An 18,433-nucleotide genomic window follows, 5' to 3' on the forward strand; every position below is an offset into this window, starting at 1 on the left:
TCAACTATTTCACTTCTTTTTTTTCAGATTTAAGCTATTCATCTAGTTAGCTTTAGCAATATTCAGCATTCCCGCATTTTCGCGGGACGCCATTTTTCTAGTTATGCATATTCAGTATTAATTTTTGGCTCTCTGTAACTTTTGCATACTTTCACCTATTTAAACCATTCTACTTTTCAAATGTTCACCTCTTTCAGCTAATGATGGGACTTCTTCAACTTTTTTTCTACTATTTCTACTTTTTAAAATGTCAAGCTTTTTAACACTTTTTAAACATTAAAGTCAATGAGAGCAGGCTTCAACTCCTTAAAATCTTCTTCCGCTCCCAAAAGTTTTAGCTCCTTCATACTTTCACCTACAGACGCCAAACAAACTTTAAAATGTTCACAAAATACTCAGCTATCCAAACGTATCTTTTCAGTTTGATATCTTTTACAGTTTTCGTGAAATATCTGTTTAAGTTTAGTGATCATTTCAGGAAATTTTATCGATTAAACAGAGTGTGTATTGCGTGAGCTAGAGTGGATGATGTCATAGCTAGAGGGTGAAGCTTCGAAAAAATTATCTTAGTTCCTTCTCAATAAATTGCTGTCACGCCCACAATATCTCCTTGTCATACACAGTTCATACATCAAAACGTAGGTATTTTTGTCTAGTTTCAGAAAATTTATACAGTTAAGTGATATGTCTTATACTTTGGGCTCAGCAAGCTTCCAAATGATGAGAGTAACACATTTTCCTCAATCCACCACAATGATAAAAGTCCTGCATATTTTCTAGCGAAGAGCAGAACGAACCACTTTTTTAAATCGCCAATATGCCCACATTTTTATGTTTATCCACATAAATTTTATACCGATACGTTCACAAAGGCCTTGTGGTGCTCAGGATCACGTCATTTGAGTGATATCAGTTATAGTTCTGGCAGCCTGAGGCTTTGTTTGAGAGCTTGCTATCAGTGTCTGAAGTGCTGGCATGTGCTACAGGAGACATATTAAGAGCAGGTGCTATCGTTATCAAATCAAAGAGATGTTTATAAACATGGCCCAGGCCCTTAGTAACCATGACGACCCTTTCGCAGCCAGTCTACCTGATTACTCCAGGCTTGCTGTAGGAGTCAACTAACTAGACTAACTATGATCATCAGTCTATATCATTTGTGTTCCACTTCTGTCTGTCTGTCTGTCTGTCTGTCTGTCTGTCTCCTTATCTGTCTGTCTCCCTCCGTCCCTCTGTCTATATCCCTCCCTCTTTTCTCATTCTCTTTCTCTATGCCTCCCTCCTTCCTTCTTTCTCTTTTCTCTATCTTCCTCCCTTCTCTGTTCCACTTCCTTCCTTTAGTCTTCCTCCTTCCTTCTCTCCCTCCCTCTGTCTCTCCCTCCCTCCCTCCATCCTTCTCAATCTCTCTCTCTCCTTCCATCACTCCTTCTCTCTCCCTCCCTTTGTCTCTCTCACTCCCTCTCTCCCTTCCTCCTTCTGTCTCTCCCTCCAGGGTCATTTGTGATTTGTGATTTCATCCATGTATATAGCCCGTTTCTTTTCAGCCAATATATCAACCTCTCAGCTCTTTAGGGTCATGCTTGTTTGTTCGTCGCAATGGATATGGCTGATATTAATACAAAGTCTTTAAACTTTCAGCCTTTTTAGTCAATTTTAGTCAAAGTTGCTATCTTTCTTTTCCTCTCCTCTCTTTCCTCTCTCTCTCCTTCTCTCTTTATTCTCTTTCTCTACTCTCTCTTCTATCTTCTCTCCTGCTCTCCTTTCTTCTCTCTTTCTCTCCCTCACTCTTTCCTCTCTTTCTTCTTGTTCAGCCCCATTCTTTTCACCAAATATATTTCACATCTCGTCTCAGCTAGATTGATGCTTTTTCGTTCTATGCAGTGTATATATCTGATAATAATACAAATATTTCTTCTTTCAGCCTTTTCAACTTTCATCTTTAACAGTATTACAGTATTAATTTGTTTCATATTTCTGCATATATGAGTCATTATCAGTTAGAAAATCTACTCAGACCTCACAATGTTCTACATATTTTGTCATTATTCAACCTTTAAAGCAAACAGTTCAGTTTAGCATAAACTTTTAACTTTTTAATGAAATTCATACTTATTAAACCGATTTCCACTTTTTCAACTATTCTCACTATTTCAACTTCTTCTTACGGATTTAAGCTATTCAACCAGTTTAGCTTTAGCAATTCAGCTATTCAGCATTCCCACGCATTTTCTGCAGGAAATGCAGAATTTCCATAAATAAATTTTCTAGTTATTTTTCATCTTCCGCCACATTTTTGTCCCACCAAGGCTCACGAAGCGTTGCCAACACGCGCACACAAATGACATCATCACGTGGGTAACGCTCGGGAATGGTGTGCTATGTGTTTTCTAAGAGATTTGCCGCACGGTTTTCACGAAATCGGCAAAAAACCGCGCAAAATTTCCCATAGACTTTAATGGGAAATCGTCGGGAAATCGCTTTACATCGCTCAAAACAACTCCCCTTTGGAGCCATGTAACACACTACATTAAAAGTCGACAGAAACAAAATAAAACTATAAAAAGCTGTTTTTTGAAGCAAAACTAGGGTATTATAATTTATATATATTGTATTGGTAAGGCTCGCGTCGCTATAACCTACCAGACTCCATGTAAATAAACAATCATTTTAGCATTGTAACCCACCAGACCCCATGTAAATAATAAGTACTTTAAGCGTCCTGAACCCACCAGACTCCATGTAAATAATCAGTACTTTAAGAATTCTGAACCCACCAGACTCATATTCATATTCATATTCATATTCTCTCTCTCTCTCTCTCTCTCTCTCTCTCTCTCAGTGACAATGTGGCCAAGTTATCTACTTAGCTAGTGTTATTCGGATGTGCACCAAGTAGGAGGCACACTGTAAAAATTTCTTCCGGAATTTTCTAGTTATTATTAATATTATTCCGCCTGTTTTTTGTCCCACTAAGGCTCACGAAGCGTTGCCAACACGCGCACACACATGACATCATCACGTGGGTATCGCTCGGGAATGGTGTGTTATGTGTTTTCTAAGAGATTTGCCGCACGGTTTTCAAGAAATCGGCAAAAAAACGCGCAAACTTTCCCATAGACTTTAATGGGAAATCGTCGGGAAAACAACTCCCCTTTGGAGCCATGCTGTATCGCCATACTTTAATGTAGAAAAAAAATTAAAAGTTTAAACCGAAGACAAGACTTTGGCCTTTATTGGGCTGAATGAGCATTTGGATATCAAGCACGGTTTCTACGAAATCACAGTTTACGTATCGTCGTCTTTTCAGACCGTTTCAGATTTTCCAATGTGTGTGTATGGGGCCGGATTGTTGAGAGTTAGAGTGGGAGTCAGAGTGGGGAGCTGAAGTACGATTCTCGGAAATTTTTCCAAACAAATTGGTCTACCTCCTACAGTTTTCCTTCTTCATACATCATACTTGGTCAAAATGCAGGAAATCTTGTGCCGGTCCGACGTGAGACTATGATTCCCCCCCCGACGTACACTTTTTGCTCTAGACACTCCAACTGCCGATAGAAACAGTGGAGTTGCAGTACGATTCGCTGAAATTTGTTTACAAACAAACCGCTCTCTCCCGTACAATTTTCACTCTACATACATCGTAGTTGGTCAAAATGTAGGAAATCTTGTCCCGGTCGCAGACATGTGACTATGGAATCCACCGGACCTTTATTTTTTGTTATTTTGAAACCAACTGCCGATAGAAACTGTAAAAAAAATGAAGCTGCAGTACTTCTTCAGACCGGTTGAGATTTTCCAATGTGTGTGTATGGGGAGAGAATGTTCAGAGCTAGAGGGGTGAAGCTGCATTATCATTCTCTGAAAGTTTTCCAAACAAATTGCTGTCTACCCTACAGTTTTCAATCTTCATACATCATAGTTGGTCAAAATGTAGGAAATTTTGTGCCGGTCACAGACATTTAACTATGGAATCCATCGGACGTAAACTTTTGGCTGTCTACATACCAACTGCCGACAGAAACCGAAAAAAATCATCTGAAGGATGCAGATGGTTCCATGTCTGTTACCTGCTCTGTGTCCCATATATTTCATACCACAAAAATAAAAACCACATCAATGCGTTCGCCAGACTTTTATCTCTCTGGTGATCATAATATTTTGCCGTTTGGACCCACGGTTTTTGAATTACAGAACAAACTTAAGAGGATTAATTATCATTACATGTATATGTTTGACCCATGGAAGACAACTGTCTCCCACTCCCTACCCCTGCACTGTGGAAATCACCATAGCAACAAGTTCTGACACACACATGTTCTATCATGGAGAGAGAGGTAGGGACGCAAACACACACACACACACACACACACACACACACACACACACACCAACACACACACTCACACACCCACACACACACCCATACACACAGAGAGCGATCTCCACCAATCAGAGACATAGTTACACTTAGCATTGTGGTTAATGTAGTAATTCTGGTAACACTTTAGAATAACTACACATAATTCATCATTTATTAAGCATTAGTTAACGATTAGTTAATGGTTTGTTCATGATTACTTATTAATTGTTCATACATAGTTCATCATTAGTAAAGTATTTGTTCACACAATTATAAATGGTTTGTTCATAGTAAATAAGCCTATTAGTTAATGGTTTTTTTCATCATTATTAATTAATTGTTCTTACAGAATTCATCATCAGTAAAGCATTTATTCACATAGTTATAAATGGTTTGGTCATAGTAAATAAGCCTATCTTGAAAAATATGTTTGTAAGTACATGATTTATACTTAACAAATAATGAAACAACCATTTGGAAATGAAATAATTTTCCCATCATAAACCAGTTACTAACTATTGCTAAATGCTTTGTTCATCATTTGTAAAGCATTGCTCCTATGTTAATTCTCATGAATGAAGCATTTGTGTACACACTCATAAATGGTTTGTTCATAGTAAATAAGGCTCTTGTAAGTTATGTTCATAAATAGAAGTTTGACACTTTCTAAGTATTGCAAAAACCATTAGTGAATTAAATAATTTTCCCTTTATAAACTCTACAAACTAGTAGTAATTTATTTGTTTATCATTTGTAAAGCATAGTTCCTACATTCATTCTAATCAGTAAAGCATTTGTAAATGCAGTTAGTAAATGGTTGGTCCATAGTAAGTAAGCCCATGTAAAAGGTTTATCAGTATATTTTTTAATAATTCCTACATGATGCATTAACCATTTGTAAATTAAGTAATTTTACCATTAAACGTAAACGGTTGTTTATAACTAGGAAGTTAATGATTAACAGACTATCTAGACTTACATTTGTTCATGTCTTAAATAAAATGTTATGATTTAGAAAAAGGCCTAAACTAATAGCTTGGGTGTTAACACATCTGTTACAAATACTTACCAATAATGTAATCCGTGATTAACTCATGAGTTACTACTGGTTAGTTAAGTATACTGTGTGAGCCCATCTAAAGTGAGGACTTTCTATGCTTTACAAACCATTTATAAATGAGTTCCAAAGGCTAACAGAACCTGGACACACACATGTATTGCTCTATCTGGACATGCCTTCAGAAATATAGTTAGTGTTAATACATCTTTAACAAGCACTTACCAACACATCAATTCATGATTAACTCATGAGTTACTAGTGATTAGATGACTACATGGTGTGAGCCCAGGGCTCGACATTAAGGCTTGTCCGCTTGTCCGGGACAAGTGGATTTTTTGTAGGGCAAGTGGAAGAGAAATTTACTTGTCCCACTGGACAAGTTAAAACTCAAACAAAATAAAATGCCATGTAAGTTCACGTTATGTGCCACTCATTACGTCTATGTTACCGATTTGAAACGATACATTTTTCCCCCCGCAATCCGGGGCAGCGGACCCAGCGGTAGTGGTCAGCGGGCCGCTAACGTTAGACCCAGCCCGCTGTTCAGCTCGTTCTCTGTAAGCGATGCAGCATGAAAGCACGGCGAACCTGCCGGTGTTAGTTAGCTAATGTTAGCTTGCTAACTCCGCCTTAACGTTACCTCCTTGCCACATCGTTGACAGAAAACGAGAGACCCGATGCTAATACGGCACCGGTGCCTTAATGACCGTTATCTACCGGACCGAATTGCAACGCAAATTTCGGTGCCACTGAAATGCCAGCGCTTCTCTCTGATGCTCCGAAAACGGACGAGGGAACCTAAACATCGCTGCATGTCACGCTAGTTAACATTACACTTGGCAGCAAGTAACGTTAACATACGGATAACTAGCAGCTAGAGTAAACCATTGGAGTAAACACGGTTAAAATGCTGACAGCTAAACGGTGTAAAAGTGTGTCTGTCTGTATTTCACTGGAGAGGAACGTATGACGTTGTAGCTGCTGTTGTCGGAAAAACACAGATGTTGCGTTCACTTGAAATTGGCCTCACCATACTCGTGCTGCATTCAAAGCTGTTGTAAAATACCCTTTTCCAATCCAGTGGTCGTTTTTGCCATTCTATAATGTCGTTTTTGTGTGCTCCTTTTTGAAACAAATAAATAAATAACATGCTGATTAAATATCAGGTAATAATCAACTGTAAAGTAGCTACAGCTTTTAAAGGATCTCTAAATCAGCCTCTGCTGGGTAGAAATTAGTGAAATTGTATAAAAGAATATAGTTAACACCAACATTAAGTGGCAAAATCCATTGTTATGTCTACAAAATTATTTTAGATATAGTATAAGTTCAAGTTTAAGTCACCACTACGTCTGGTAAAAATATTGACTTAGTATCTCAGAATATAAACTAAGAATCTCAAAGTAATGAGAAAATGTAAAATATTGCTTTAGAATCTCAATATATTGACTATCTCAATATATTGACTTATCTTAAAATATTGACTTAGTATCTCAATATATTGACTTATCCCAAAATATTGACTTAGTATCTCTATATACAGATTTAGTAACTCAGAATATTGACTAAGAATCTCAAACCAATGAGAACATTTAAAATATTGACTTACAATCTTAATAAATTGACTCAACATCTCAAAGTATCGACTTAGTATCTCAATATATTGACTTAGTAACTTAGAATATTGACTGGGAATCTGAAAGTAATGACAAACTTTAAAATACTGACTTAGAATCTCAATATATTGACTTCTGCACACCGGCGTGCAACATATTACTTTGTATTCTGGAGTCTGGAGATCCTTTTTTCTTGTTGAATGGGAAATCTATTGTTGGGGCACGTTTGTTTCTACTGTTTCAACTGAATTGTATTAATGCTGATAGTGTTTGGATGCTTTCAACGGTTTGTTCGAATTCTGCATTAGCAAAACAATTTTTTTTTATAAAATGATGACTCTTTACCCGGACAAGTGACTTTTGTGCATGGACAAGTGAAATGTAAATGTACTTGTCCGAAGGACAAGTGCCTCAAAAAGTTAATGTCAAGCCCTGGAGCCCATCTAAAGTGAGGACTTTCTATGCTTTACAGAGCATTTATAAATGAGTTGCAAAGGCTAGCAGATACAACAGAAACACAAGTAAAAAAAAGTATTTGTAACCGTTATTACGATGTAGTAAGAATGTACATTTATGAAATAGCTCGTTGATATCAGGGTGAATTTGGACCAGAACCAGAAGAAAACTATATTGTTAAGAGCCAGAGAATTGAACATCAATAAAGAGACTAGGAAACCAGGATAAAGTTTGAGAAGTGTATTAATATACACAGAAACATGGCATACACATATACAGATAAAACACAGGAATGAAAAATAACAACTAAAATAATAAAGTGCGCTCATAAAAGAAACCCTTTTCAGTTCTATGAGCTCAATTGTTCTTTGATGACAAGAGTTCAGAGATGTTCAACGTTGGGGCCCATATGAGTTTGGTTTCTGTTTGTCCTACCACCATAAAGATGGAATCCAGGGCAATCCGTATAAGTTCTGAGTCTTGATCCTGTAGCTGCCACCCAGCCCACTGAACTGGGAATCTGTAACCCCTGGAAGACTCTGGGATCTGAAGAATCAATGTGATCCAATATCTGTCTCTGGACCGGACCTCCCGTGCGTAGCGCTTCTCAAATCTCCACCTCCTCCATCTGTAGATGAGGTAAAATCAGTTCTCTCTATTACTATTCAGAAATAAAATCAATTGCTTAGGCTACAATGAAAATAATTTTTCAGTTAACCCATATTGAAATATCTAAATCTCTATTCAGTTGTACAACCGTTCTAAAATGTCTTCTCTTAAGTATCAAAAGTATACAAATCCCTTTCAGGTATCAAAAGTACATTTATATTAATAGGTAACCTTTATACAAAAACTACATTTCTAATTCAAGTTTTAAGGAACCTACATTAGTAGCATTAACACTATTCTTAATATAATTGCATAAATTGCACGTAAACATCTCTCAAATTGTATTTTTTTCCCATAACTTAAGCTACAGTGTTGTAATTTAGAGAAATTAAGACATGCGTGCTTATTTATCCCTCCCTGCCCAGCTAACAGTAGAAAGAATGCACTAAAAATTAGCCTCTTTGAGTTACTTCTCCATAAACTCCAGTTAAACAATTAAACACACAACTTGTACTAACATTCATTCAACAAATACCCACAGCTAGCAGTAGTGTTGAAAAGCAACATTACTTTCCATAACCAATAGATAGAATCATTAGCCTTTTCACAGGCAATACACAGTACTCCCAGACGCGGCCTTACCTATGTTTCACCTGTTTCAATTGAAACAGGCCCCGCCCTCCAAGGGGGGCCCCAACAGACCAGCAAAATCCCATTCATTTTCTCCGTAGGATATTAATTTTCAGCCATAATGTCTAAACCATCCAAGTTAGATTGACCACGAGCTACGAGGTTGCGAAACAAACATTTCTGCTCCTATAAAAGCCACAAGGTATGAAATCAACCTTTTTATTTGCGATCTTCTGGAGAAATACCACACTACCCAAAATTCAACAACAACACTAACGTCTCTGATTGGTCAAACTCGCGGTTACCATGGCGACGTTTACCGCCCCAGTGAACGGCTTAAGCGATCTGAAGTATAATACCGGTAGTTTATTTGTTTATATCTTTGCCTTTTTGCCGTTAGGTTAAAATGTTATTTTGAAGAAAAGAATTTTAAGAGGAAATGAAACGTACATATGCCAGTGGTGCTAAAAAACGAAAGATATCGGACAACAGAAAAGCTTTATTCAGTCTACCAAAAGTAACCTCTTTCTTTGGTCCAGCATCTGTAAACCTACCGGCGACAGCAGCGGCCGAACCCCCGTCACAGGATGCTAGCCAAAATACAGATTATCCGTCTTCAACTGAAACTGATCAATAATGATGACCAAACATTGTTAGTAGAACAAGAACATGACGATCAAGATCCTACCGCTGAGACAGGTGAGGGAGATGCCAGGGAGAAAGCCCCGTTTACAGAGACAGACCCGGGGTGCTGGCCAGAGCATATTGCCGATGACCAACGAATTGATATTGTTAGCGGTCCCGTTCAGATAAAGGAGTTTAACTTCACACAAAGCCAATTACACCGCCGTTTTACCAAGGACAGATATTTCATGAAGATGAAAAATGGAGAAAATATACGCAGGTCATGGTTAGTGTAGGCTACTCAAAATCATCCGATTCAGTCTTCTGTTTCTGCTGTAGGCCTACCTTATTTGGCAAGCGGACGAGTAGTCTCACTCACAGAGGTTTCAGAATGTGGGAACGACTCACTCTCACACTCCATGATCATGAAAAATCCAATACACAACATGCCAATATGGACAGCTGGCTTGAGCTGGAGAAGCGCGTAAAAACGCACGGTACCATTGACAATACACCCTCAAAAAAAGCTGCGCAAATATAGAAAAAACCCTCGGCCATGTGGATGCTGAGGACCTTGTGCGCGAGATCTTGGCTGCTATCACTGCCGTGCCAGCAAAAGAAACCACTGGCCTGCAGATTCTGAGCTACATTTACAGAAACAATTTAGTTGAACTGCATCCAAACCTCAACATTGCTCTCCGACTCATGATGACAGTGCCCGTGACTGTAGCGAGCGGAGAGAGGAGTTTCTCTCGCTTGAAGCTAATAAAAACACAATCGCTTGTTTTAAGTCTTCTGCAACACAGAATGATGTTCATTTTTTTAATTATGGTCTCGTTGATTTTAAAATCGGCGATAAAGCACACCTGAGGTCAACAATGCTCCAGGAGGCTCAACTCTCGCTCAGATTTCAATTGAGCACGAGGTGACAAAATTGCTGGACAAAGATGAACTTATCAGGGCATTCTCAGCACTCAAACACAGAAGGGTGGATTTCTAAAAATGGCTCAGGTGAAATCTAAGCCCGCCGCCCGGTGAGCTGACCGGAGCTGAAAAAACGCGGAGCCCATCATTATTTATGAAAAGTTCGGCTCAGTGTCAGACACTTTTTCTTCTTTGCTTTTGTTAAATAATTCAAGTTGAGGGGATGTTTGAGCTGTTTTTTTTTTTTTAAGTCATCCCAGACAGTTGAAAATATACTGCGCAAATCAATTAAGCTGAAAGTGCACGTAATACAATAATATACCATTGATGCAAACCAACAGGAATCCTTGCTTTTTCTGTTATGTTTATGTTTTATGTGGGTAGGGCCCCATATTAGTTATTGAAACGGGCCCCCAGATGCTTAAGGCCGCCGCTGAGTACTCCGCTAGCCTTTTGTGGCTAATTACCTTATTAGCATATGAATACAGCACCTTAGCTAACCCGTTAGCTTTGCACTATTAGCAATAGACAGAATTAGCACCGTTCTCTTAATACATCCATGATTAGCACCGATTAGCATGGATGCTAGCGAACTCAAGGCATAGCTAGTGTTAAGGAATGACTCACCATTTTAATGGAATTCACTGCCTTTAACTCCGTGACGACAGTGCATTCAGACACAGCTCTCTTTCGTTCTATTCACAACAAGGCATAGCCAGTATTAGATAGGATTTAATTCACTAAATGTCGTTCTTTTCCTCTTACCGAGTGAATAACAACAGGCTCATACGACGTTCCGATGTAGCGCCTAAAGGGACGTGAGGAGACATAAATATAGAGCTCAACAAACAAGCCTAGTTTATAGCTGATTGGTCAACTCACAGACCCAAGTTCACCCATTGGCTTATTTAAAAGCCCATCAAAGTTAACAATAATGACACCCTTATATTATTTTATTTTATTTTGATACATTCGTTTTGTTTTCCAAGTTATTAAAATATGGTCAAAAGTAGTTGTAAGAGCTATGGGAAAAAAAACAGTGGAAAACGATTTAACTTTCACTTAGCTTTGATGGGCTTGTAAATAAGCCAATGGGTGAACTCGGGTCTGTGAGCTGACCATAGCTATCAACAACTACGTCAGATCTCTAGATTTCATCTCCCCTCCCTCTTGGCCTACATCGGACGTAGGAGTGTATTCACCGGTGGAGCAGATAAATAGCAAGTGACTAATCCTATCTACTGCGATATGGCTTTGTAGAAAAGCTTGTGGACTTCGTCATAGGTAAAAGGGTAATTCTAAAATGTGATGTCATTCTTAACATAAGCTATGCTGGGGATTACGCTAGCATCGATTATCATGAATAATATGAGAACGGTGTAATACTATATATTGCTAATAGTGGGAAAGGGGGTTAGCTAAGATGCTATATTCATATGCTAATAAATTAATCACAAAAAGCTTGTGTATTTCCTGTGAATAGGCTAATGATTCTATCTATTGGTTATGGAATAGTATTGTTGCTTTTCAACACTATTGCTAGCTGTGGGTATTTGTTGAATGAATGTTGGTACAAATTTGTGTGTTTGTTTAACTGGAGTTTATGTAGAAGTAACTCCAAAGAGGCTAATTTTTGGTGCATTCTTTCTACTATTACCTGTGTAGGGGAGGGATAAATAGCACGCATATCTTAATTTCTCTAAAATACACACTGTAGCTTAATTTATGGGAAAATAATAGGCCAACAATTTGAGAGATGTTTACATGCAATTTATACAATTATAATGAATAGTATATGTTAGTTACTAAGGTAGGTTCCATAAAACTTGAATTAGAAATTTGTTTTTGTTATAAAAGTTACCTATTAATATAAATGTACTTTTGATACCTGAAAGGGATTTATATACTTTTGATACTTAAGAGAAGACATTTGAGAACGGTTGTACAACTGAATAGAGATTTAGATATTTTAATATGGGTTAACTGAAATATCACTTTTTATTTTTTCGTTTTAGCCTAAGCAATTGATTTTAATTCATAATAGTAATTGAGAGAACTGATTTGGCCTTATCTACAGGTGGAGGAGGTGGAAGATTGGGAGAAGCCTTAGTCAAAGGGTATATTGGATCACATTGACTCTTCAGATCCACAGGGGTTCTTCCAGGGTTCGAGATTCCCAGTTCTGCTGGGTGGCAGCTACAACAGGATCAAGACTCAGAACTTCGCAGTTGCCCTGGTTCCTTCTTCATGGTGGTAGGACAAACAGAAACCAAACTCATATGGGCTGGCCGTTGAACATCTCTGAACTCTTCATCATAAGAACAATTGAGCTTATAGAACTGAAAGGGGTTTTTTGTGCGCCTTATTATTTTAGTTGTTATTTTTCTACCTGTGTTTTATCTGTATATGTGTATGCCATGTTTCTGTGTATATTAATATACTTCTCAAACTTTATCTTGGTTTCCTAGTCTCTTTATTGATGTTCAATTCTCTGGCTCTTAACAATCTAGTTTTCTTCTGGTTCTGGTCCAAATTCACACTGATATCAACTACATAACACTACTACGAGCTATTTTATAAATGTACATTCTTACTACATCGTAATAAGGGTTACAAATATTTTTTTGACTTGTGTTTCTGTTGTATCTGCTAGCCTTTGCAACTCATTTAAAAATTCTTTGTAAAGCATAGCAAGTCCTCACTTTAGATGGGCTCACATCATGTAGTCAACTAATCAGTAGTAACTCATGAGTTAATCATGGATTGATGTGTTGGTAAGTGCTTGTTAAAGATGCATTAACACACTAACTATCCGTAGGCATATTTCTGAAGGCATGTCCAAATAGAGCAATACGTGTGTGTCCAGGTTCTGGTAGCCTTTGGAAGTCATTTATAAATGGTTTGTAAAGCATAGAAAGTCCTCACTTTAGATGGGCTCACACAGTATACTTAACTAACCAGTAATAACTCATGAGTTAATCATGGATTGATATGTTGGTAAGTGCTTGTTAAAGATGTATTAACACTAACTATCCGTACGCATATTTCTGAAGGCATGTCCAAATAGAACAATACATGTGTGTCCAGGTTCTGTTAACCTTTGGAAGTCATTTATAAATGCTTTGTAAAGCATAGAAAGTACTCACTTTAGATGGGCTCACACAGTATACTTAACTAAACAGTAGTAACTCATGAGTTAATCATGGATTACATTATTGGTAAGTAAAAAATATACTGATAAACATTTTACATGGGCTTACTTACTATGGACCAACCATTTACTAACTGCATTTACAAATGCTTTACTGATTAGAATGAATGTAGGAACTATGCTTTAGAAATGATAAACAAATAAATTACTACTAGTTTGTAGATAGTTTTTAAAGGGAAAATTATTTAATTTACTAATGGTTTTTGCAATATTTAGAAAGTGTCAAAGTTCTATTTATAAACATAATTTTCGAGAGCCTTATTTACTATGAACAAACCATTTATGAGTGTGTATACAAATGTTTTATTCATGAGAATTAACATAGGAGCAGTGCTTTACAAATGATGAACAAAGCATTTAGCAATAGATAGTAACTGGTTTATAATGGGAAAATTATTTCATTTACAAATCGTTGTTTCATTATTTGCTAAGTATAAATCTTTGTAAAGCATAGAAAGTACTCACTTTAGATGGGCTCACACAGTATACTTAACTAATCAGTAGTAACTCATGAGTTAATCATGGATTGATGTGTTGGTAAGTGCTTGTTAAAGATGTATTAACACTAAATATCCGTAGGCATATTTCTGAAGGCATGCCCAAATAGAACAATACATGTGTGTGTCCAGGTTCTGTTAGCCTTTGGAACTCATTTTTAAATGCTTTGTAAAGCATAGAAAGTACTCACTTTAGATGGGCTCACACAGTATACTTAACTAACCAGTAGTAACTCATGAGTTAATCATGGATTACATTATTGGTAAGTTTGTAACAGATGTGTTAACACCCTAGCTATTAGTTTAGGCCTTTTTCTAAATCATAACATTTTATTTAAGACATGAACAAATGTAGGTCTAAATAGTCTGTTAATCATTAACTTCCTAGTTTTAAACAACCTTTTACATTCCTGAGTACCTAGTTGGTAATGGTAAAATTACTTAATTTACAAATGGTTAATGTATGTAATGTAGGAATTATTAAAAAATATACTGATAAACATTTTACATGGGCTTACTTACTATGGACCAACCATTTACTAACTGTATTTACAAATGCTTTACTGATTAGAAAGAATGTAGGAACTATGCTTTACAAATGATAAACACAAAATTACTACTAGTTTGGAGATAGTTTATAAAGGGAAAATTATTTAATTTACTAATGTTTTTTGCAATAGTTAGAAAGTGTCAAACTTCTATTTATAAACATAATTTTCGAGAGCCTTATTTACTATGAACAAACCATTTATGAGTGTGTATACAAATGCTTAATTCATGTGAATTAACATAGGAGCAGTGCTTTACAAATGATGAACAAAGCATTTAACAATAGTTAGTAACTGGTTTATAATGGAAAAATTATTTCATTTTCAAATGGTTGTTTCATTATTTGTTAAGTATAAATCATGTACTTACAAACATATTTTTCAAGATTGGCTTATTTACTATGAACAAACCATTTATGACTATGTGAACAAATGCTTTACTGATGATGAGTTATGTAAGAACAATTAATTAATAATGATGAACAAACCATTAACTAATAGGCTTGTTTACTATGAAAAAACATTTATAACTGTGTGAACAAATACTTTACTCATGATGAACTATGTATGAACAATTAATAAGTAACAATGAACAAACCATTAACTAATAGTTAACTAATGCTTAATAAATGATGAATTATGGATAGTTATTATAAAGTGCTACCCAAAAATCATTATAATCCTACATCACGCATACATTTCTTAACTAAAACCCAAGTCATTCCTTAGTAGAAAATGTATCTATTAGATAATCTTTCAAGAGTCTTAGTCAAATGTGGTGTCTATGTCGTCAAAATGTGGAAGGCGAAATTACTTCAATGTAATAAAAGATCCACAACGAACTTTTCCTAAGTTCTAAAGCACACAACGAAATGGCCTAGGTCTTTATACTTAACTTTGTTCAATATTAACAATATTGCTGTTTAGGAATAATTTACTTTCTTTATCAATATTCTATCAGTTGAGTTTGTGTGGTCATGAGGAACCACAAAGGTACAAAACCCCAATTAGCCCCAATTTAGTAGTATTCATATACCAACCATCCTAATGCCTGTTATTGGAACATAAGAGTGGACGTGAGTTAATCATTACAGTAATATTAGCTCTGTACTAGTACTTATTGTATCCCAACCACCATTTTCTCATTGATAGGAAAGCAGTGAACGCATCACTCGTCTTTCTTTCCATGTTCTTCACTATTGTTCCTAGAGTGTTTTTGTATGCAAATGTTGGGAGGAATGGTTACACGTGATTTATCATATTTTTCTCTCATCAAAAATAAAATGCAAAAACCATAAATGCAATAGAAAATCGTAAATGCAGTAATGAAGAATAAACACACTACAAATGTGGAAAACCCCCCATGTTCTTCTTGAAGGGTACCTGTTGCAGTCCTTTCTGTCCATCTGCTTCTGTGTGTGTGTGTGTCAGAGCACACTGCTCTGAGTCACAGAGGAATGTCAGATGCTCCTCAAAAGAATGTGCAGTGAGTGTGTGTGTTCAGAGAGAGAGAGAGGTGGTGTGTCCTCTACAATTGTGAAGTGTATTCTGCCGTCACTGTCAGAGAATGTGCTCTGCAAATGTGCTGTGGTTGTCAGAGAAGAGATCAGTATCACTGCTGTCTTCTGAAAAGATTTTAAACAGTAGGCTACAATACCAGTATGTAGCTTCTGGTTTTTCCTCCTTGGAAAAAACTTCTCGTTTTCCTCCTCTCTCAACGTGTTGCAAACAGTGAGAAAAACTCCAGTTTTCCCCGAATGATTTCAGAGATAGCACAGAAACGCCGTCTGTCAGGCTGATCTCTGAATCGATTTCCCTTGTAGGTGACTTGTTGCAGGTTGTAGAAAAACCTGTCCTCTTCTCCTCCGGAACCTTTTGTAGTGATGCGTGTATCCAGGTGACTCTCCCTGGAACCTTTCACTGCCCTTTGTCACTGGAAGGATCCCGATGGTCTCTGTCACCGTCTATTTGTCAATCCTTCCTCCTGAAGTTGTTATCCCCACAGAATCCCCAGGCTTGACACCTGGATTCTTACGGCCAAAAGAGCAGAAGAAAATTCTCACGCAATAACCTACCCTAACCTTTCATTTCCCTCATACTGCCGTGGAAGAAATAGGTGTTTTTTATTATGGGCCTCTCCCTACCTATGTATAAATAAAGAAAAAAAATCTTTAGAGCAAAGTTCTTTAGAGCAGATCAGAATCTAGAGAACAAAAACAATTACTATTGCATCCCCTTACACTACTGTGTCAATCAGGGGGTAGATGATCCTTTTGATTAGTCTATCAATTTTGTCAATTTTGTTCTCACCTAAGCAGATTTTTTCTTTAAATGTACAATTGTTAACTATTCTATATATATATATATATATATATATATATATATATATCACTTTGGTTATCCAAGGTCTTTTAAACTGGAGCTACAGTGATGTCACAACAAATGTTTCAAACGTCTTTAGGAAAATTATTTAACACTAAAATTATTTAACACTATTTATTTCCCTTGCTACTTTCCCCTTACTCTTTATTAAACCCCTTATTTATCACTGCTACTATATCCCTCCTATTTGAGACATGACAAAGCTCATGACTCAAAAGCAATATAAATAATCTGTTTAATATTCTAATCCTTAACATTGTTCTGGGTTTTACAGCAAATCCTGTTTATCAGTAAGTTCAATGAATAATTTCTTTAGGGGAATTCACCACAGTAAAGTGTTTCAACATCAACTAATTTAGTTTAGACAATTTTTGATATAGCAACTCAAAAACTCATTAGAGTACGATATGAAATGTACTGCTTTTAGGATTAAATCTCATTTAAACCTGCATTTATGCAATATCACCATTAAACTAAGACAAATTACCCAAAATACATTGTTTGTGTCCTTTTTTTATCTACAGTTTACAAACCAAAGTAACACTAATTACTATCTGCTAGTTCCAAGAATTATTACAACTTAAAGTTTTTAGCCTTCTATTTATCCAAATCGTTACCTGTTATGGGAAACATGTCATATAACATTCAACAAAAATGTATATCAAAATCATTTCTTTAAACCAAAATTTCACTTGTACTTCTCATGTTTGGTTTTAGCTTGTGTCTTATCTCTGTGTGGTGTGTGTGTGTGTCTCCTCCTGCTGTCCTCTGTCAAAGAAAGAAGGATTTCTCCAGGGTACATAAACACACTGTTATTCTTTTAGTAATTTATGGCATCATTAATTAACAACTCAATGTATTCCTCACAAAGGTGTGTCAAGGTGTACAGCTTACCATCACCCAGAACTATAAAACGATATTTACTGTCTTTTCTACTGGAACTCTGAGAAAAGAAAAACGTTAGACAAAACAACAGAGAATCAAAACCTTTAACATTCCCTGCAGAATGTTATGTTTAGCTGTGGGAGGCATTACGTGCTCGAGCACAGACCCACTGCATTTACTGCTCGAAGGTCCTGAATGAAACTAAACTTTAACATTCGTAATAAAAATGATTCTTCTTATTTATGTTACTTGAGAGAATAAGTGTACGTGCTAGAGAATCTAAACATGGAACTATAAACCCCATCCATCAATAAAGAGTTAAAAACACTGTCGGACTTCTGTCGATTACTTCCTGTTTTAGCGTGTACTGATGTTTCTGGGGCCAGTAGTCCGAACGCAGCTTGATGACTACAGGTTAACAATTTGTCAATCAATCCACGTCACATTTGTGTGTTTTGCCCAGAGATAACGCTGTACCTGAGACAAAAAGTGGTGAAACATCAGTAGATAAAAATGTCGTTTTTACCATGTGAATATGCATCTGTTGTAGGCACAGGTTCTCTGAATATCTGAACACTGCGAATACAAGGCATATGCTATTGTTGTATGGGTTTTCTATAGTCTCCTTTCG

At 36.6% G+C, this 18,433-nt stretch overlaps 1 protein-coding gene and 1 long non-coding RNA gene across 2 annotated transcripts in view; one reads left to right on the top strand and one right to left on the bottom strand.

The window, feature by feature from the left end:
* The window catches only part of LOC120572142, a 63,403-nt gene that overhangs the window by 35,627 nt on the left and 9,343 nt on the right, over nucleotides 1–18,433 (top strand). The window lies entirely within an intron of this gene.
* LOC120572143 lies at nucleotides 8,069–11,073 on the bottom strand. Its single transcript, XR_005641376.1, has 2 exons — nucleotides 10,907–11,073; nucleotides 8,069–8,120 (listed from the first exon to the last, which is right to left on the bottom strand). It is a non-coding gene; the product is annotated as an uncharacterized LOC120572143 (long non-coding RNA).

The sequence above is a fragment of the Perca fluviatilis genome, chromosome 14, assembly GCF_010015445.1.
Source record: "Perca fluviatilis chromosome 14, GENO_Pfluv_1.0, whole genome shotgun sequence".
NCBI lineage: Eukaryota > Metazoa > Chordata > Actinopteri > Perciformes > Percidae > Perca > Perca fluviatilis.